Source organism: Sciurus carolinensis, chromosome 16, assembly GCF_902686445.1.
Source record: "Sciurus carolinensis chromosome 16, mSciCar1.2, whole genome shotgun sequence".
Classification (NCBI taxonomy): Eukaryota; Metazoa; Chordata; class Mammalia; order Rodentia; family Sciuridae; genus Sciurus; species Sciurus carolinensis.
The window spans coordinates 19907609-19930491 of NC_062228.1; the positions used below are offsets into that span (position 1 = coordinate 19907609).

General features: G+C 41.0%; 1 protein-coding gene across 3 annotated transcripts in view; it reads left to right on the forward strand.

Annotated features, from left to right (window-relative positions):
• Cdh11 (cadherin 11) overlaps nucleotides 1-22883 on the forward strand; it is a 150072-nt gene that overhangs the window by 48961 nt on the left and 78228 nt on the right. For 2 of the 3 annotated variants that reach the window (XM_047529789.1, XM_047529790.1), the window contains exon 2: nucleotides 11731-11855. The exons of the other annotated variant lie outside the window; for it this stretch is intronic. The gene's annotated coding sequence lies outside the window, so the exon portion shown is untranslated. The remainder of the gene's footprint in view (nucleotides 1-11730; nucleotides 11856-22883) is intronic. 3 annotated transcript variants of the gene reach the window in all.

The following is a 22883-nucleotide window of genomic DNA, read 5'->3' on the forward strand; positions in this document are numbered from 1 at the left end:
GGAGGAACTATATATGGTGCAGGTGACGGTTTCTGCTGTTTGTAACCTTGCAGGGACCTGGGTGGCAGGCAAATGGTTGGGAAAATGGTTCCCCAAAACAATGTGATCAAGGACTGAAGGCCCCAATGGCTGAGAAGGACTGTTGTAAGCACAGGGTGTGGCTGAGCATCAGCTCTGTGCTGGGCAGGTTTGTGCTGGCTTAAAGGGGTGCTGAAGAAAGATCTGTGGTTAGCTCTGTTTTATTAGCCTTTTAAAAATGTTCTGTGTTGTTCATCACCATCCAGTTCCTTGCTATTGACTTGCTGGAGGAAAGCTCTGTAGGAAGAGCAGACCTATTTGTTTGACTCCTTACTCTTTTGACTCAACTCTGGCACAAAATAGACTCTCACGAAACATCTGCTGACCGGATGAATGATTGATAGATATGATGCTTCAGTGAAATGTGTGTGTGTGTGTGCATGCACACACATAAAGTTGAGAAGGTAGACAATCAGGAGGCAGTATTGCATCAGGGTGTTGAAACGCAAGAAGTTTATGAAGAAAATAAAAAAAGGAAAGGCATCTGTCCAGAGACAAAAGTAGGGATGAAGGAAGCAGAGGGAAACAGCACAGTCAGTCTGAAGAAAATCAGGGGATTCCTGGATGGAGAAGTGGACAGCCAGCTAAGGCTTGCTCATAAAAAACTTCTCTGAGGGCAGAGAGCAGGGATGGTAGGGACGGAAGCTCTGGAGTCAGATGACCTGGGCGTGAATCCCTATAAGCTGGGTGACTGGGCTGCATGACTCACCCTCTGTCTTAGGTGTCTCACTTTCAAATAAGAGCCATCCATGGAACTATGCATTTAAGCACTGTACCTGGAACAGTGTGGGACTTGGTTATTGTTCACAATATAGGAGGCAGACCCAAGCAGACTTCAGGTGCTTTGAAACCAGGGGTGGCAAAAGCAGACCTGTGGTTTACAGCCAGTACATAGTGGCCTGTGGAGGATGGTGGCTCAGAGGCTCTCCTGGCAGAGGAAGCTGTAGGGCATCCTCCCTCTCTGCTCCCCTCACCTGAGGGAGACTCTGTGTCCTCACATGCCAGCGTGCTATGCTGCCCAGATTTTGCACGTTCATTGTTGTGACTCTAAGGAAGCTGCCTCCGCCATATGCAGGGTCATTCGTGGGATACTAGCATCAGGGTCTGGAGTGGCTGTGATCTGACTGGGGAGCAGTTTGCCTTCCCAGGCACTGTGGCCCTGTGCCTGGTTGTGTGTCCTTCCCCTTGCAACTAAATGACTTCTAAGCCAAGCTTTGAAGTTGAACCTTCGTCTGCATTCTTTCATCTAGCTGCAATTTCTCCTTTTTACCTTTTTATTATATAAAACAGTGTTATGTGTTTTGTGTCCTATGCATCTTCACAGGCAGCCTGAAATCCCCTTTGGAATAAAGCAGGGTATGTGTAAATGCATGACATGAATTATAGGGAAGGTACCAGTGGATTCTTGGCCCAGAGAGCCTTCAACCTAGTTTCTTTTTCATGAAGACCTAGTTTCCTGGAGTGACTAGACTCTGCTCCCTCCCCTGCCACCAGGTCAGGATTGGCATTTGTCTCTCCTGCATTTCTTTCTCTGTCCTTGGGAGAATTCCACCATCATTCCTTACTGTCCTTCATGCACCTGGCTTGACGTGTGATGCTAACGAGGCTGCTGTGCGGAGATGTTGGGATGCAGAAGGGAGGGAGCATCTGCCGCTGCTGACATGCCCTGGGCTCTGCCTGTCACCCACTTCCCCCTGGGACCTTGGTCCCCTCTCTGCAAAGTAAGTGCAGTGCAATGCATCAGTGTTCTCTGGGTGTTCTCACCCCTGCAGTCACCCAGCTATGTCTTCACAGAACCTGGGAACCTTCTCCATTATCATTTACTTAGTGTTTTCCTTTGACTCTCCTTAAATATTTTTGAAATAAGTTGTATTGCTCTCATTATATCCAACCAGTATCTCTTGTCATAAAAATGGGGTAACCCCCAAAATAAGTGTAATTAAAGAGAAATAGTGCAACTGAATCCATTCCGATCCTGAGACTGCCTTTTCTTTGTTCAAAGAGGTTTATTTGGGAATTGCTGCAAATAGCTGAGATTTGCAGCTGAGATCAAGATTGAAAGAGAATTGAAATCAAAGCTCCATATGTCTTGACAATGATCATTTAAGGCCAATAATAAGTATAGAAGTTTAGTGGATCCCAGTTGTGTCAGATCATGCACTAATTTCTTTACATTGAGTCTTTGTAACAGAAAAAAAAAAGATAAATCTTTGACAATGATGTTCACTGATATTTAGTGAATAGTGACTTTGTCCCAGAAACAATGGTATAATTTACATACACTGCCTTTTTTGCCTTACCACAGCTCTGTGGTGTTATGGTGCCCATTTTGCATCTAGGTAGCCTGAGTTCCAAGTCATAGAACCGGTGAGTCATAGAGCCCCAAATGGAAACCATTCTGCTAGAATCAAGAGTTTCCTCAGCAGGGACTGGATCTCTGTTTGACTCCACAGCTTGGCCCCTTCTCTATTTGCTGAGTGGGGGCCATTTGGTTTGACTGGATAGGGTCCTGTAGGCTTTCTCTGAGGGTGCCATCTTGTCAGGGACCCAGAAAGATGACTGCCTACACATCACCCCAGAAGCTAAAGGATAACCCTCCCATAACTTGTCCTCAAGATCTTCTGCAGGAGCAACATCCCCTTAAAGATGACTGTCATCATGATATCACATTTGACCTATGAAGTCACAGATTTGTGTTGATGCCAGAGAGGCACAAGGCCCTGGCTCAATGTTTCCAAAAGTGCAATCAGAACAATACTAATGGGAAGCAGGACCTTTTACCTCGGGTAATTTATTACTTCAGTTACAAAATTATGTAATCTCAAAGTAGGAAAGAACTTTAGGGTTCACCAAATCTACACTGGTACCTGATGCCAAAAGAATATCACAATTTACTGGGTAAGGAATGTGCCTTAAGTATTTCCATGGATAAGTGAACAACTTATGAGTAGTATTTGTGTGTCCATGTGTACAAATATACAGAGAGATAGTATAGTATATCTGTATCTGTCTGTATCAGACAGTTGTAAATATCAAAGTCAAGAAAGTGCAAAGAAAACCTGTATCAAAATCCAGCCTAATTTTCTTGGCTTAAGCTGTGTGAAAAAGGATTAATAAGTGAGTCTTGAAGCAGAAGACCTGGCCAATCCTCTGAGCCTCTGATCTGAGCACATCTCTTCATGTAAGAACAGAATTGCTCATAGTGATTCAAACCCTTTCTGATAAGATGACCCAACTCTACAAAATGGCAGATAGTGTTTTTCTTTTCTTCCTCATTCTTTGTTTTTAATAATGAATTTAATAAAAATGGACACCAATTATAACTATTCAAGGTATTAAACAAAAAAGATGAAAAGAAAAGGAAAAAAAAGAAGAGAAGAGAAAAACAAAAACAAAACAAAACAAAAAAGCCAAATGGTCTTTTGAGGTTCTCTGAACATGTGTGTGTCTTAGAGGTAAATGATGGAGGACCAACCTAGATAAAACTTTCTGTGAAAGCTTTGGGTTCTCCACATTGGCAGGTGATTTTCCCAACATTCTCATCACCATCAAAATTTGCGCATACCAGCGAAGAATGTTATTCCACCAATAAAGTGCAGCAAACTAAAACTGAAACATTTTAATGACTTGCTTCTCCCGTGGACCCCGAATGAATCCAGTGTACTTAATGAGGTGTGATAAGGAGTCAGAGTGCCCATTGGACTCCTTCCCTGGCTCACATCAGCCCCTCTGTGGCCAAATTCAAATCTGTGCCTGAAGAAAATTATAAATCTCCATTCAGCGTAGCCCTGCAGAAGCATTTGTGCCCAGGTGAGACCAGGTGCCAGGATTCGTCTCCTTCTTTCCTTAGTTGTTTGTTCAAAAGCTTTCCTACAGCATTTGGTTTGCACTTTTGTCTACTTGATATACAGTGGGCAAGCAAATGTACGTGCTTTTTGCCTTTGTGAAGTAAATCACAAAATGGCATTTTAAAAAACTTAACTTTATATTGCAAAAGGAAAAGTCTCACTTAATTTTTACAAACCTTGTTTTATTTCTGTCTGAGCATTATCTCCCCGGAAGGAGATCTCACCTAGTATATTGTAACTTCCAGAGGGTGCATCTTACTCTGCTTACATTGAGAAGTTGTTGCAGGCTGTCATTTTTTGGGACACACAGTTTAAACTGCAGTGTAAGTGTGTTTGCAATGATTCTCCAGAAGTGTATAGATCATTTGATTTCTTGATTGTCTGTAAATTGCCCAGATTTGACCAAATATTAAAGATACTGTTCTTGGGTGTAGTAAAAATCTTGTGGCCCTACATTACATTTTCAGGTTCTCCTTTGGCTGTGGCTTTCTCTGGATAGTGTGGTAGCACAGTAAAGGGATGAAGTTCTTAGTCATTTTTTTTTTTTTAACTCATTGGACTACTTCCCTAAATGAGTGCCCTAGTTTACATCTGAAGAATGCAGTTAAATATAGAAGTTGGATGAATTGTTACAGATTCAAACAGCTTGTGTCAGAATCCCAGCTTCATGAGTTAGTGGCTTGTGATTGTGGGTAACTTCACTCATCATTGTTGAACCTCATTTTCTTAGTTATGAAATGAGGAAAATCAAAGAACATGACTTAAAATATTTTTTACAAGATTACATTATATATTATAGGAAATTACTTAGCCTTGCACCTGGCATCTTGCAAGCTCTCAATAAATGTTAGGAATAATCATTGCCTGTTTGGATTAAGTTGTGTTTAATACCACTCAACTCCTAGGGAGATAGATGTGCATATCATGGGGACAAGATTCTATTTGTGCCTTAAATCTCCAAAGACGATTAAATGCTTCACTTGGCATGTAACATATTACATATTTGGAAAATATGGATAACACTTTTCAGACTCAATGCTTGCACAAATACATGCATTTCATTCTAGTCAGAAAATACGGGTTGGTTTCCCTGTATTTTCTTTTTAATAGCTGATTACAAAATGATTTACTGATTTTAACTATCTTTGAAAACAAACCAAACGACATCTCATTGCATTTATCAAGGCTAACTAATTTAAGCTGAGCGAGTGCACCATGACTATCTGTAGAAACACATCACAAATTAGACCTGCCATCTGAGATCAAGAAGATAAATATCAATAGCTATTTTCAGTCTTTTATTACATTATATATTATATATTATATTATTATTATTAGTCTTTATATATATGATTAGAATATATATATATATATATATATATATATATATATATATACACACACACACACACACATATATCATAGCTTTGTTCTATCTCTTTGTTTTACTGGTACTCACTGATTACACCAAAAAGCCTACCCTGTAGAGGGCTAGCAGTGTATTGATCTGGACTAACAGAGATGCATGTAAGATGTGATTTCAGTCCTTGAGTAGCTCACAGCTTCCTTGGAAGCAAAGTTGAACGGGGGCAGATAGCCATTATGCAAAGAGGTCTGCCCATGGGAAAATCAAAAGCAATAGGGTACATGAAGGGAATCCAATATGGTGTCCAATATGGAAGTGAAGTCCCACCTAAGTGAATAGAAGAGAACAGACCTGGGAACACTGTGTGCACAGAGCCACTCAGATGCATGGCCTACCAGGTTCAGCCAACAGCAGGGCTTACTGAGGAGGGTGTCAGGTGAGCAGGTAAACCTGGGGCAGACCTGAGAGACATGCATAAGCTGCGTTAATCAGGGCCTACATCAAGACCTCATAGGAAACAATTTGGGGTTTTAATTTTAATATGGTCCTTTTTAAAATATAAATTCTGGTTCTAGTTGGTGGCTTCCATCAAGAGGACAGTGTCTGTTTTGCCATGTGCATTATTTTCACCTGTTTTTATTCAGAACCAAGAGACAGATAAGCCAAATAAAATAAAATACAGAACAGAGGTAAATGTGGTTCTAGAGCATATCTGAGCATGTGCCCACTGGTTGCATTGTACCCCGGTAATTCTTTCTAAAGCATGACCAGTCACCTGCACAGATATGCTTCAAACTTCCTTAGGCTTGATGCTCTTAATTTTGTTTGCTTGCCACCTCCCTAGAACAAAAGTAAAAAGTAAAAGTAAAATTGTTAGCATGTTAGAGCAACAATAACATACACTCTCCTAAAGAAAGACTTTGGATTTTTGTTCTATTCTAGGTGTTCCCAGATTTTAGGACAATATACATAGGCTCCATGTGTATATGCAGATTTTTATGATGGATGTGCTTAGTTTGCTCCATAATTTCACTGTTTTCATTTGGTAGAGAAATCCCATTAGCAGAGTGAGAAGGGCAAGGTCTTTGGAGCTAGGGAATCCAGGTTGGAATCCCATTGTGATCATTTGCTTAGCTACTTGGGCAAGTTCTTTAGCTTTCCTGAGACCCACTTCCCTCCTCTTTGGGGAGGTAGGAATGGAATAAACCAAGCCTCTCCCAGTGCTGGTGGGAAACTCAGTTTTCAAAAATGCACGCAAAAGCACCAGGACAGGGCACCAGGTACACAGAGTAGAAAGCAGCTAGAACTGGAGCTTCCAGCGTTACAACTGTTAGTATGTTAAAGAGAAAGCGAAACTCCGTAATTTGGGCAAGAAATGGTGATAAAATGTATAGAGAGTTGCAGGAGGTTTGCTCATATGCTAGATGACTGTTTGTTTATTCATTTCCCAAAGATATTACAAAGGCTGTGAATATTTATTTAGTTCTGCTCCCAATAGCCCTTCTAATAGGGAATTATTTGGGTACAACGAAAGACATTTGTAAATGCGGCTGATAAGACTGGCATTGGACAAGGACTGTTTTGTTGGACACAAGAATTCTATTATCCCTGGCTTTAGTTGTCAAGTGCCCGGGGAACCCAGAATTTATGGTGGTAGTACAATGGGCCTTTCAGGGCCCAGGGAAAGAGCTGTGAGATCCTGCTCCCCGGCTTTTCAGGGCTTCTAATCTTTTTATCAGGCCAGGACAATGCCGGATTCAGCTGCTGCCTGGGCCTCCTGACTGTCCATTGGCTGTCAGGTATTGTGCAGTAATTACCATGGTGACAATGGACTCTCTCTACGCCCTTCCATCGGCGCTTTGGAAAACGGCAAAGGTTGTCACTTTGTATTAGGTGCCTCTAAAGCCACGGCTTACTTAGCAAAACTGCTGAAGAAAAATAAAGATAATCGTGTTGGGTTTCATTTAAAGGGCCACTGTGTCAAATCCATTTGGAGCCCAGGAACTCTTTTATGGATGTTTTCTTGTAATTAGACATTGAGCATCACCCCCTCCAGGCACTGAGTAGCCAGTACTGGAGATTTTGCAAGGAGGTATGAGCTATGGGCCTCTGGCTATCCTCAACCACACAGTGGGAGCAGAGATCTAAGCTGAGTCAGAGGGCTTCAAGGGCTCCCCGAACTTCTTGGAGACTCTGTTTCTTCATATTGAAAAGAATAGTCTGGACAATGCTTAGAAATGAATATTAATTACATGCTGTGTGACTGCCTATTAATTAATATATGGAAATATACAAGTATTGGGTTTTATACAAATACTTGCATGTCTACCACAAGAATTTATGAATATAATACATACAATGAAAGTTCAAACTTTTAATCGTGTATCATTGTAAAATTCCAATGTGTATCTTTTCATAGTAATAGCTCTTTATTTTTGACTGTTCATGGTAAGGGAGGTGTTGCATTTATTATCACTATTCTTCATAATAACCCTCCAAAATAGTTATGATCCACATTTTGTGAAAAGAAAACTGAGGCACAGAAAGTTCTTGCTTGCCGAAAGTCAAATTAACTTGAAAGAGGCAAAGTCTGCATTTTAAGTGCTGTTCTCTCACACTTTACAGCTAACTGATTCTTCCATTTAAAAAAAAAAAAATCAGAATCTACACACCTATCTTACAAAATATGCTTGGCCATATGGTTTCAGAATTTCAGCTATAACAGGAAAGACAAACACCCAGTGGGGATTATTAATTGATTTAATCATCACTTTGATGATGTCAGGAACACGTGAAACACGCCCCCCCAAACAAAGAAGATCCCATCTGCAGGCACCTGGGATCTGCTGCATACATATAGCCCCTTCTGCTTACAGAGCAAGAAAAGCACAGAGCTACATCAGCAAAGCAACATGGTCTTTCTAGACTGATAGGAAAATGTGTGACTACCGCTCCACTTCTTTACCTAATGTATGTTTCAAACTAGACCTAGCTTCTCACTTGTTTATACAATAGCAAAATATGAATATTTCATCATGGTTTGTTTTAATCAGCTCTGTTTCAAAACGTCTTAATTCCCTGTTGTGTCATTATGCCCCAAAGTAGAAATTATCTTTGGCCACATCCCAAAGGAATAGGCATGATTTACCCTGGGAAGTGGGTCTCAGCTTCACAACTTGTAAAAAAAGAGAGGATGTCTTAATGATCTAACCCTGCTATGCTTTCTTACCCTAGCAGTTGGACGTTTATCACTTAGTCTCAGTTTCTCCATCTGTAAAATGCAGCTGCCACGCTTTTAGCTTAGGATCCTTGTTTTACCTATAATCTATTGTGCTCACAGAACATTCAGACATATGTCTGAGGATTTTAAAGCATGCACTGATAAAATAAGTGGAAGGGATTATTTTCTGTCCCCACCACCAGCTGTGTATGTGTATACACACACACACACACACACACACACATACGTATACTTGTGTGTATATATATATATATATATATATATGTGTATATATATATGTATATAAAGCAAATATTTATTTATTTTGGGGGGCTATCATTAATGATCCTGATATACACCTGCCTTGACTAAGCTGACATTCTTGAAGAGGACCCATATGTGCAGATCTATAAGCCACAGCATTTGTTTTTTTTTTGGAGCAGAGACCGTAACAAAGGAAAGTTGACAAAGAGAGAGACGTGGTCTTATGGTCCTGAGTGTAACAGACCTCCCACAGTCAGAGCTCAGCAAATGGGAGCTGCCACATCCTCCCTGCATCCTTCCTTGATTTTTCCTTTTTGATTTTAGTAAGTGCACCAAGTATCTGAGGGCTCAAGGATGATTCCCTTTAGTCTGTAGCTCTGTTTCTTTGACCCTCAGCTGAGGTACGTACAATGCCATCTTTGTTACATGTCATTGGTTGCCCAGGGTTGATTCAGATTCACCTGGAGTCTATGCAGGGTAATGAGTATCTGAGTGTGTGGTTTATTGCTGGAGCCACTTTTGTTTTGCTTGTTTTAAATTTTTATATTTATTTGTTCTAATTAGTAATACATGACAGCAGAATGCATTTCTATTCTTTCTACACGAATGAAGCCAAACTATTCATTTCTCTGATTGTACATGATGTAGAGTCATAACATTCGTGAGATCATACACGTACCTAGGGTAAGGATGTCAATCTCATTCCACCTTCTTTCCCACCCCCTACCCCTTTCCCTCCCTTCACTCCCCCCTGCCCAATCCAAAGTTCCTCCATTCATTCCCCCCACCCTATTATGGATCAGTATCCACATATAAGAGAAAACATTTGGCCTTTGGTTTCTTGGGATTGGCTTATTTTGCTTAGCATAATATTCTCCAACTCCATCCATTTACCTGCAAATGCCATAATTTTGTTCTCCTTTAAGGCTGAATAATATTCCATTGTGTATATAGTTCACTTTTTCTTGATCCATTCACCTATGGAAGGACATCTAGGTTGGTTCCATAGCTTAACCATTGTAAATTGAGCTTCTATAAACATTGTTGTGGCTGCATCACTGTAGTATGCAGATTTTAAGTCTTTGCGGTATAGACCAAGGAATGGGATAGCTGGATCATATGGTGGTTCCATTCCAAGTTTTCTAAGGAATCTCCGTACTGTTTTCCGGAGTGATGGTACTAATTTGCAGTCCCACCCAGCAATATATGACTGTACCTTTTTCCCCACTTTCTAGCCAACACTTACTGTTGCTTGGATTCTTGATCACTGCCATTCTAACTGAAATAAGATGATATCTTAGAGTAGTTTGATTTTCATTTCTCTAATTACTAGAGATGTTGAATATTTTTTTCTTATATTTGTTGATCAATTGTATATCTTTTTCTGTGAAGTGTCTGCTCAGTTGCTTACTCATTTTTTGACTAGGTTATTTGTTTTTGTGGTGTTAAGTTTTTTATATATCCTGGAGATGAGTGCTCTATCTGATGTGTGTGTGGTTGTTTTGATACTGGGGATTGAACCCAGGAGTGCTTAACCACTAAGCCACATTCCTAGTCCTTTGTAAAAAAAATATTTTATTTAGAGACAGGGTCTCACTGACTTTCTTAGGGCCTTGCTAAGTTGCTGAGGCTAGCTTTGAATTTCCTATCCTCCTGGCTTAGCCTCCCCAACCACTGGGATTCTAGGCATGTGACATTTTTGAGGACTAGATACAAGTAATATAATTGCCAAGTAGGGCCCTTCACCATCAGTTAGCAGTTGTTGAGTGAATGGCTCCAGGTGCTTTTCCTCCATGACTCCATGTGCATCTGGAAATAATCTCAGTGCTACTCTGTCCTTGACATCTTGGAAACAGCACGGAAAACAATTTTTATTGTTCTTCTTGCCACAGTTATCAGAAACAAGGTGCTGTAGACACATCTTAGTAGATTTACAATTCATCTACAGTCCTTCAACAAGAAGGGCGTGTGTTAGTTATTTTGGACAATGTTGAGGAGATGTTGGTTGGAAGCAAGATGAGGAGGGAAAAGTAGATTTGGAAAGAAATAAAGCACAGTAAATGAAATCAATGAAAAATGTTGTCCAAGCTCCCGATGCAGGTTGAGTTGGTCCTGGAAGGTAGAAACTCTAGGGATGAAGGGCATTCAAGTATTTCTTTATTTTCTTTTCAGAGAAGCTATGCTAGCTGACACCTTCCTTGGTTGAGTGCCCCCATTTTTAAAGACAACAGCTGTTTAGATACTCCATGTACTTCTTTTCATTCATTCAACAAATATATGAACAGCTGCTCTGGCTAGGGAATGTGTTAGACACTTTGGTAGATGTGAAGATGAATCAGACCAGAATCCAGGCAGAACAACCCTGCACAGAAAACCCAGAGTGTTGTGTAGTGAGGCAAAATATAACTTGGATGAATATTTGTAGTGCCGTCAGTCCAGTGCTCTGGTTCCCTGGAATGGGGATGACATCTCCTATCACCACCACCATATGACTCTTTGTCCTTGAGCTTATTGTTCCTCAAAGATCTGCCATCTCCAGAACCATGCTTCCCACTTTATAAAGGAAGACCGGACTTGAACTCAGAATATAGTTTCTACTAGAAATTGTTTCAAGACTTCATATGTTCACATGCAGGTTTAATGTTGGTGCTAAAGCAAATGCATGAGAAATTCACCACGTTTTAATGGTGAACACTTGACCAATTTGTGATCCAAGTACCAAATGCACATATAACTAATCACACCATCTTTGTATTTCAAAAACCATGACAAATTTTCCTGCAGTTATGATAATTGGATTACATCTTTCTTTGCATGTCTGATCTGTTATTTTCCAAGAGAAAAGCCTGTCTTCTGCAAATGTGTATCCCTGGTGTAAAGTAGTGGATCATCTGATCAAGCCATGTCATCTCTAAGTTACTAAATATGCTTTCACTTTTTTGTTTTATTTGCAGAAATCACTGTGCTTTCGGCTTGGTGGCTCTGTGACATTCATTCGTGTTGTCATTTGTTGAGTGACCAATCAGATGGGTGGAGTATGTTATAGAAATTGGCAGCAAGTATCCAATGGGTGAAGAAGGTAAGATGGACTAACATTACTGAGAGAGTCATGTATTTTTATGTATTTGGAGATGGAAATCATGCTTGCCGGGTCCATTCCTCAAGCCTAGCTTGATTAGGACCTTTATCACATCCAAAGTAGAAATCTGAGAGGGTAAGCCCTACTTTCTCAGACTTTGAGGAATAGGATTATTCAAGGTCACTCAAAGTATTCTCTTAATTGAACACCTATTATATGTCAGTACAGGGATGATAACATTTTTTTACTATAGAAAATAGAGAAGAGAGAGAAAGAAACTACAGAGTATCATGATTCTTTAGCAAAGACTGAGCTAGACATGTTGATTGAGATGATTTCCATGTTGTATTTTTTCCTTTTCTTTCTTTTGAAAAGAATTCTTAAAATAGGAACAAGGTGGCTTATATTCCACAAGGAAAAGAGATTGCTAGGAGGCTGAACCTTCTAGACCTCAAAAGCCAGGATCCTTGATCAGGAACCAGCAGGCCTGATTTTAACTCCCTGGTTCAGGTCTGCTTGACAGGGTCTCTGTGCCCTTAGGTTAATGAGCCCTTTTATGGACCACAGGGTGATTGAATCTAGGGTCTAACAGTTCTCAAGTTTTAGAATTCTACAAATCTGTTTGCCTTCATTATATCTTTTAGGTGGTAGTTGCAACTATTTCCGTAGGACATCCAAATGTCAGGCTAGAAATTTGAGAATTAACTGTCACCATGACACCCACACTTGGGGGTTCTAGACCTACCTACCCACACATCTGTGGCTCATTCTTATGTACATGGCCCAGAGATGATGCATTGAGCACCAGGCCAAATACAGGTCATGATATCCACCCTAGCCCTTCCCTTTTTCCTGGGTCCCACAATTGGGGACATCATCACAGTTCACCCCAGTCGGGAACACAGGAGGAATCCTCTCTGCCTCCCGGTTCCTCACCTCCTGTGGCAATGTATTCCTATTCGTTCCTACTGGTTAACTCATAATTATCTCTGAAATATTTGTTTTTCTCTTTTCCTCCTGCCACCATCCAGATGCAAGCCAAAACCCCTCTCTCAGATGTTACTGGAATTACTACTTAACAGGTGTTTTTGTTTGTTGGTATTTTATTTTTGCCTCAAGGGTTAGTTCTCTCTCAACAGCTCCAACAAGAGAATCTTCCACACACATTCTGAACGCTATCCCTAATCCACACATTACAGTATTCTCCCACTTAATCCCTTTCAATGATAGAGATACGAGCTCCTGAATAAGCTTCTAGGACTCATGAATGCTTTCCAGAGTCACCTCTCAGTCACACTCTCCACACGCAGACTTTGTAACATATATGCTCCCTAGAATCTACCCACAGCACACAGTTTCATTTCCCCCAAATCTTATAACCACTCCCTTTTTAAAAGTATTCTTATTCATTTAATACCTTAGCTCACCTCACTCTCTTTGAAGAGTTATTTCTGATCCCCAAAGACTGAGCTGTGGTCAGCTCGTGGACAATACTTTTACCAGCCAGGGATTATACCCTTTTCTGTGATTGGATGACCATTGTCTATTTAGTTGTCTGCTTTCCCAGCTAGACCTTGAGGTTCTTGAGGGCAGGATTTATTTGGGGACCACCATGCTCTTAGTTGCAAGCATTGTATCTGGCTCAAAGTATGCATGTAAAAGATATTTATAAGTGATCAAAGACCTACAGTATATTTTTGACAGGAAATGAAGAAAGAGAGAGAACAGTCACGACCATGGAGGGAACAGTCATAAAAATATCAGTTAACAGATATTGCATGCTGACCCATGTCAGGCTCAGACTTTCTCTAAAATCATCATCTCTTTAAACTTTGCAAAAGTCTCATGTGGTAGGTACTATTAAAATCCAAGATTCTAAAAATAAGAAAACTCAGTCTTAGAGAAGGTAAGTTGCCTATGGTGATAGGCCATAATTTTTATTCCTGGAATTCCTATTGAGTTTGACTTTACCTTGACCTGTGTCTTTTGACATTTGTCTTCCTTTCCCTGAATAAATCTGCAAAATCATGGACAAAATCATTTCTTCCACATAAGGCCAGAGGTTTATTCCACAGTCCACACAAGCTATTGTTAAAGAAATGGGCATCAGCAGTGACTGAACCCTTCGATCTTTGGAGATCTCCCAGGTCCTCATCTATTGATCATATATTGATGAGGGTCTGTCTGGGGGGACAGTTTCAACTTTGGGAGCACCCAGCATTTTCTCCCATGTTCTGGTCAATAGTTGTTCGGACAAAAAACAATGAATGAAAACATTTGTTGTGAAATCAAAACTCACCCCTCCCTGCAAATGCACCAGCACGATTTGGAAGTTGTAGGACCCACTTTTCTCCTGTGTGCATATTGTTTGGTCATTTGCTCTTGAAGCCTGGTTCAGCAGACAAAATTCGACTCTCCCCTGGATATGGCCGTGAATGATGATCATCTCATTTCTGCCAAGCCAAATGAGTCTCTCCATTTCACCAGCCCTTGGAATTCTTCAGTAGGATGCGAAGAGTGACATTTCCTATTTTTCTAGATAATGGGGACAATTATTATGAGGTAGCAATGAAACAGTCAGAAGTTAAATAGAAAGTACTTGAATTTAATTTCACTTCTAGGAAATCTGTTAGATTATTTTTTTCAACTAGAAATTAAGAATATCCTATTTTGAAGAGCTGTGCCTAACTTTTATTCCAAGAAGTGGAAGTCAAATGTTCCAATGCCTGTGGAATAAGCATGGTGACCCAGAGCTGCTGGTCACAAGTCATCCTTAAAAAGAGAAGCAAACAAACAAAAAACCCTGCATGATTCAGACGAAACAATGCTTTCATCTTTGGAATGGGATTCTTGTTTTAAGGAGAGGAATATGGTGTCCTGGGGGAAGAGAAGACTTATTCATGATGATCATCTTATTTAAAAATAAGGTCTTGGAATAACAAAACAGTGTTTATCAACAACTTTAGCTCTTAAGACTCATTCTTGATCCCCGTTGAGTTCAGGATGCCAGTATTTGTTGATCAGGTTCCTGTGATGTAGGCATAGGGATGAAAGGGCACTTTCCCTAAGTCCTAAGGAGTCCCTACTCAAGTGGCACTGTATATAACACGGGCTATCTGTGGAAGGAAAAAGAGGAAAGGACTTAACAAATCGTGGGGAAGCAGCTTGGGTCACAGGATCAGCCTTCTGCCTGACTTGAAGGAAAATCAAATTGAGTGTGAGTTTCATTCCGGGTACACTTGTCTAACTTAGGTCCCTTCTCAGAACAGTGGGAGAATTACCTGGGTAAGTAAAGGACAGATCAAAGCACTGCGACCTTACTGGATTTTTAGTAGGACACTGGAGCTTAGAAATGAATGCCTTAGAGAAGTAAAAGAGATGTGCCCTTTGCAAAAGAAGAACATAAACACATGGATACCCTGCTGAGTAATAATCAGCTGGGGCTCCTGCTCACAGGTCACCCAGTTATCTCTCATTTGCATAAAAGTCCAGCCCAGAAGCTGTTTGGGGGCAACTCACCTGTGCTGGTGAATCCATGAGGCTCTGCGTTGCCCCTGACAGCTTGAGTTGTTGGCAGTCTGCTTCATAAGCCTCTATGCCCGCTGGAGCTGTCTGCGAATATACCTTTCCTATCTGGGATGTAGGCCACTGTAGAGAAGGAGGCCAAGTCATCTGTCTGTAGCTGGTGTCACTGGAATCATAAACAGTCACTCAGTGCACTTGCTGACCATACATTGCAGAGTTTCAATGAGTAATGTAACTGTCACTACCACATTTAATAAATAGTTGCATGAAATTCTTACGTGCCAGGCAAAGTGAATATCCTACCCCTGCCTGAAATCATCAGGCAAGGACAGACCTCAGCCAAAGTTGTGCTTCTTTGATTTTGCTTTCTTTAAGGAATGATGGACAAACAACAGAGATCCCTCCCAATATTGAGAATAAGAGCTGATTCCTATTGAGCAAAGCCCTATTCCAGGCACAGGACCTCATGCTTTACAGTTACTGTCTTGTTAGAAGTCACCCAAAATTTGATTGCTAGATGAGGTGGCCATGACTCTTTTATAGATGAGGACACTGAAGTTCAGAGTTGAGAGCACTTGCTGATGGCCACATAATTAACTCTGGGTAGAAGCAGAGTCTCCATTCTCAAGTGCAGTCCCCTAGTGCCTCCTGTTGATTAATATGATTTCCACCTTGATTTTCAATCTTAACCAGCATGCTTGGGAGGTAGTTGGAAAGCAATTCTTATTGTAGTTGTTTTGGTATGGCCTCAATCTTGAGTTTTAAAGGAGACCTAACTGATTCTAGGCAGCCGTGTAAAGCTCAATGTGTATTTGTTGAGTTAGAGAAAATAATGAGGAAAGGACAATAGGTGTCTAGATATGTTCTCTCATCAACCATCCCTTGAGAACTATCTGTACTTTAGGCCTTGAACTTGGTCCTGGGGGGTCATAAATGAGATGCATCTGTATCAATACAACAGGGAAACCAAAGTTGTGTCTTTATAGGGCCTCGTTTCTGGTGATGGAGCCAGGCTGGCAGATAGATGGCCATGTACAGAGACACTTCTAAACATCTCCTCCCATCGTGAGAATACAGAATGGACTGATTCTGCTAGAAGTAAGCAGAGGAGACTTCAGCGAGGAGGTCACCTTTGGGTTTTGACAGGAGCCTGAATAGGAATTGACTGGGAGGAGGAGATCAAGAAGTTTGGCCTGTCAGAGGGATCTAAACAGAGGTGTCTGAGCTGTCCTTTGTGGTAACTAGGTAGAGTGTCCCCGGAAATGTTTATTTGTTTTCACTTTTATTTTTATTTAAACAGACAAGATGTTTAAATAGATTTAAAAGTTTAAAATTCAAAATATGAAAAATGCCTACAGAGACGTCTCCTCTAATTCCTTGTCTCACGGTTTTCTTCCCTGGAGACAAACACTATTTTGGGTTTCCTTTGTGACTTTTCAGAGAGTTTCCAGACAGATACACATATATATCCACATAGCCACTTCCTCCACCTTTGGACATGGACATGGTTGGTCCCCAGCTACAAACACTGTTCTGCACGTTGTCCTACACCTTGATTTTCAAAAGAAAAACAAACAAACAAACAAACAAACAAAAAAAAAAACTCAGTTTCCCCCATTTTTTGACTGGTACTTGGTTTGACTTGAGGGTTGTGTTTCTTCTTTTTGCTTTTCAAATATTTTCAACTTGCAAAAATTTTTCCAAAAACAATACAAACCCTTCATCAAGAGTCTCTGATTTTTTAAAAATAATTTTGCTCTGTTCTATGCAATGAGTTTGTGAATTTCATCCCAGCTAAGGTGCAGTTTGGACGTCAGTTACCCAGAGACCCCAGCAAACCTCCTTTCCTGCTGTTCACCTAGGGAGATAGATGTATGTGTGACTGAGAACACGTTCCTCTCAGTGTCAGTTTCCCTGTGATGCCATGACCAGCAGATCCAGCCCCAAGGATGAAGGTGACAGAAGGCTGTCTTTGGGTCACTTGATTTTTAGGAAAGGATTGTGCCTTGTCTCCCCCAGTGCTCAGTAAGAACCAGCGTTTCGGCAGAGTAACAGACTCTCTGCTCTTGTATCCTGGGCCCAAAGGTCCAGGATCAAACAGACAGTCCCGTTGAAATCTAATCACCTCATTTCCAACAACTGGCCATTTAGATGACATTATATCTTCTCTCTGCTTGTCAAAGTCCACATGGCATCTCAAAGGCTGGTGTGGAATTCCCTCCTTTAAAGATCAAAGCTCCTGAGCACGGCTCAAGTTATCTGTGCACTTCCTCTGGCTATTACCTGGCAAGGGACAGTTTGTTCTCAAAGTGAGAGGAACTTTGAATACTGTGACAGGCAGGAAGCAACTTAGTATGATGGTGTGGTTGGATTTCACAGTGGTGTGCTCTGGGTCCTGGAGGATTATTTTCAGGTATTCATTCATTCATTCTCTCATCAAGTAATTCCTGAAGGCTGTCCTGGAACTCTTGCATGTTCTGTGCCAAGACATGTGCACACTTCACGAGGTAGCTCCCCAGGATCTTCAAGGTGACAGATAGACATGTCTCAGCTAAAAAGGCAATTGCCCCTGAGCATGGTGGGATGGAATTTCCATGAAAGGACTTCCTAGCCATTCATTAATTCATTTGCATGTCAACACACATCTATTGTCTGTTTACTCTGTACCAAGTACACTGTTTACTGCGCTGTTTACCAGGGCAGTTCCTATTCTCAAGAAATTCATAAACCAGTTGGAGGCATTCTCTGACCGCTTTCTGTTTCCTTAAGTTGCATCTATCCAGCTGATTCCAGAGTGTTTTAGGAAGAAATCAGGCCACTGCCCATCAGTACTCCCTGGCTACACATGATTCCTGAGACACAGAATCACCATTTTATTTGGAGGCTACTAACCCAAATTGCCCTCTGGCCTTTGGGGAATTCAGAACTCAAGGCTTTGCGAGATGAGAAAGCTAGGATGGAGAAGTAACAAGCCATACTAAAATCTGCCACCAATTTATTGCATCTGCTGAGGATCCAGAAGGTTGCCGCCAGACACCTGGCAGATACCTCTATTTGGAAGCTTTAGAAAAATTGTAGAGGGGCCAGCGAGTTCATCTTTTAGATAGGCTCTGAATTTTAGTTATCTAAACACCATTCCAAATTCTGTTAGGTTGCCAGAGCAACAATTCTTATACTTTTTTTTTTTTTATTTTAAAGGAAAATAATTAAATTTTTTTTTTTTTTGCCTGCATACTTACAAGTGCTAGTGAGTAGGTATCTCCTAAATATCTAGGAAAGTTCCTGAAGTATTTTGCTGTTCATAATAAATACTATTTCTGAGCTCTTAACACTTCTCACCTGTTTTCAGAATCTCCAGGACCCCATAACATTGCTATCTATCACCCCCAAATCATTTGAAGTGATAAAAAGTCTTTGTGGTGTGTGTGTTTTCATTTCCATTGGGAGTTTGAGCAGGTACCTGCTCAGCAGTCCTGATAAGAAGGCAGAAGCAGCCTGTGTTCACTCAGGACTGGCTAGGCTGGCTGGTGCTCCAGGTCTTGGGAGCATATCCAGATCCCCAGTCTTTCTCCACTGAGCCACAGCATGATTTTGCTAATCTAGGCCGTATCCAGTTGCTTCATTCTGAGACACAAGCTTCAGAAGGTTGTAGTTCTTTGAGGATATAGAACAAAGTCCTTTGCCCAGCTTTTAAGATGGACATGATCCCACACCCACTTCCTCTCATCCCTGGAAGCCCCCATCCATCTTCCCACTTGGCTCTTCAGTCACCTTATTGTCAGTGGTCCCTAACATGTTCTAATGCTTCATACCTTGACTTTCTCACATTTTTCTTCCCTGTCCTGATTTGTCTGGGTATGCAGAGAAGGACCCTCTCATTCCACTGGGGTTCCCAGACCCCACGAGGTCACTTCTTCCCCTTATTTGCAGAGGTTGTAGTTCCTCAGGGGCTTACTGTAATTCTCATGGGACTTGGGCATCTTTACCTGTATGAGCCACTTTCTCCACAAAACAAATGGAAATTTTTGTTTTATGGTCATGTTGGTATAAAGATAAATATAATCTTCTACCCTAAAAGGTTATTTTTTTTTCTCATTATAAAAGAAATTAAAACTTTTCTGTCAACCATCTAAAATTATTGTGGGCCTCAGGCATTGTACTTACTGTGACTAATTGAGAAGTCAGTACTGATGTTCTTCTGTTGATACATTGCCATTCATTTATCTTCAAGTCTGCAGGATCCTTTAGAGAGAATCTTATGCCGTCTATTGTGGTGTGTGGGGCACCTATGCACATTTGGTGAATAGACTTTCAGAAGGATGAGATATTGTCTCCATCTACCTGGTCTTTTGCTGCTGAGAATTTTGGCAGACATAGTGCTAATGTTTTCCTTTTGAAAATGGACTTGGAACAGTAATCATTAGGCTAGTGTCTGCCAAAGCGCCAGTGCTGCCTTCCCCATTAGGCACAGTAAGCTCAGGGCCTGGGACTTACAGTGCTAGCTGTCTTTTAAAGATACAGCCTTTTAAAGTTTGCACATAGCTTCCCTGTGAATTATCTACTCTGATCACTCGAGTTGTGAAGGATCCATCCCATGCGAGAATAAACTGAGGTGTAAAAAAGTTAAGCAGAGCCTAGGAAAAGGAGTCATCCTGCTCAGGGATACATGATAAAGACAGGATTCTCATTTTGTTTTTTTCCCACATAAGACCAATAACAGCATTGTTTTTTATCAAACCACAGAACAACCATCCCACATTAAGGCAGAGATTGCTTCATTTTATTTTAGCTTTTTTGAAAGTATCAAGACCTAAAAAAAAAAAACCCAATAAATACCAAATAGGTAGAATTGCTTTTAAACTAAACATTGAATGTATTGGTTATTGCTGTAACAATGATTGAGATGAATCGACGTAAAGTAGGAAAGATTTATTTTGACACATGGTTTCAGAGGTTCCATTCCATTGTCAGTGGGTACCCTTCCATTGCCTGTGGAGGTGTGGTGGGGAGCATGTGGCAGGGCAAAGTTGCTCACATCATGTGACCTGGGAGCAACGAGTGAGAGAGGAGGGACGGATGTCCCAATATTTTCTCCAAGAGGTAACCCCTGAGACCTAAATTCCATTGGGCCCCACCTCCTAAAAGTTGTGCCATCTATAGTCCAATAGCACCACAGGCTAACAACCAACACGTGGCCTCTGGGGGAGATTTAAAATCCAAATCTTAACCCTTCACCCTGGTCTCCAAAGACTCATGTCCATTTCACAATGCAAAACACATTCAGTCCAGTTTTAAGCATCCCTGGAGTCTTAAGTGTTCTAGCATTGCTCAAATGTCCAAGTCTAAAGCCTCTTCTGAGACTCAAGGCAAACCCTGACATGTGAACACCTAAGATAAAAAGAAACTCAAATATTATCAAGGTAGAATGGCACATGGTAAATGTTCTTATTCTAAAACAGAGGCATAGAGAGAGAAAGGAGGCATAGGACCAAAGTATAACCAAAACACAACAGAAAAAATACTTTAAGTTTTATAGCTCTCTGTCCTACATCTAGGGTGCATGATGTAGGACCACAGATATGCACCACATCTCCACAGACCCAAAAGCAATGGAACTAGCTGACCATCGAATTGAAACTCTGAAACCACGTGTTAAAATAAATCTTTGCTGCTTTAAGTCGATTTATCTCAGTTATTTGTTGAAGCAATGAAAATCTGACTAATATATTTAATGTTCAGTTTAGAAGGAATTCTACCTATTTGGTATCTACTGTTTCTTTTAGGTCTTGATATTTTCAAAACAGCTAAATTAAAATGACGTACCATGGTGTGAGTTCCACAGGGTTGAAGAGCCCCTACCCGAGTGGGCATGCTAGTTACAACCTACACGGCTACTTTTTCGGACTTGCTCAGGTCCCTCCCTGCAGTTTCTCTTGCCAGGTGCACATTTCCTGCGTCTCTTCCTTCCTGGGGTCTCCGCTGCAATTACAGCTCTATTCTCACCACCTAATGCATTTCCCTTCAGGGGCTGCTTGCAAGGACTCTGACTCTTCCACATAACTCCCTGGCCTTCTAGATTTTTCTTTGAAATCTTGATGGAGATCTCTGTAACCTCGTAACTTTTATATTCTGTATGCCTGTAAAAGTAGAAAATGCCAAGGTCTGCTGACTATGCAGGAACTTGCTAAGACTATTGGTACAGCAGCCTCTGAGTGCCTTGATTGCTGAACATGGGAAACAAATCCCATGGAAATAATTCCCTAGGTGGTCCAGTGTATGCAGGGTGCCCTGGTGTACTCTTCTCAAAGGATAATCTTAGAAAGGAGTTTACACCTTTACACCTCTGAGCCTCTGATGGGTGGATTGGTGATTCCTGAGAATCCCTCAAGGCATCTTTCCTGCCCCTGTACAAAGCACAGTTTGATTTTAATGGCACTAATCTCTTTAACATCTGCACCTCCCTTGGACAGAACTTTAAGGGTGCTTCTTTGCTGACTGAGCTGCAAGGTTTTAAAATCTTCTCCCTCTGAGTTTTGCTCCTGATTTTCCCTGTAAATTTAACTGAAAGCATCTAGTAATATCATGCCACAGCCCAAATGCTGTGCTACCTTGAAATTTCCTGCCAGATAACTAGTCCATCATTTTTAAACTCAGCTTTCCACGAAGTCTCAGGGCCTGGACAAAACCATAGATGTTGTTTGTTTGTTTGTTTAATTTTCCTGGATGCAAATGTGTGACCTCTAATCCAGTCGGAAAGTCCTTATTTCCATCTGAAACCTTATCATCATTTACAATCTGCATTTCCTGAGCCCCCCTGGATTCACCAGTTAAGGCCCCATTTATAGCATTCTAGGCTTCTTGTTAGCTTGCTTCCCCAAACTTTTCCAAATTCCTTCTATAAACAAATTCCGAAGCTTTCTGAACTATGTCACTCTTGCCACTGGCCCCACTCCAGGTACCGGTTTTCTTTGTTGCCAGCTTCCCATCACTACAACAAATACCTGAGATAAATCCTCTTAAAGGAGTTAGGATTTATTTCGGGTAACTGTTTCAGAGCTTTTAGTCTTTACCAGCTTGCTCCATTGCTTTTCCGCCTGTGGTAAAGCACAACATTTTGGTGGGGATGTGTAGTGGTGCAAAGCTGGTGACCTTATGGCAATCAGGAAACAAAAAGGAGAGAAAAAAGTGTCGGGGTCCCAATATTTTCTTCAAAGGTACACCCCCAATTACCTAACTTCCTTATACCAGGTCCCATCTCCTAAAAATTCTACCACCTCCTAATAGTGCCACAGGCTGGCGACCAAGCCTTTAGCTCATGCACCTTTGGGGGACAGACATTTTTGATCCAAAATGTTTAATACTATACTTACTATGCAGTTTCTGCTTCATTGAAAGGCTGTTCTTCCTGGATTCCAGGAATGTTCTTGGCAGATAACCTTCAGCGAAGCCCCTTCAAGGTCTGATTCACTTGCAGATTGTAGCTCATTTGAAGTCATGCCCTTT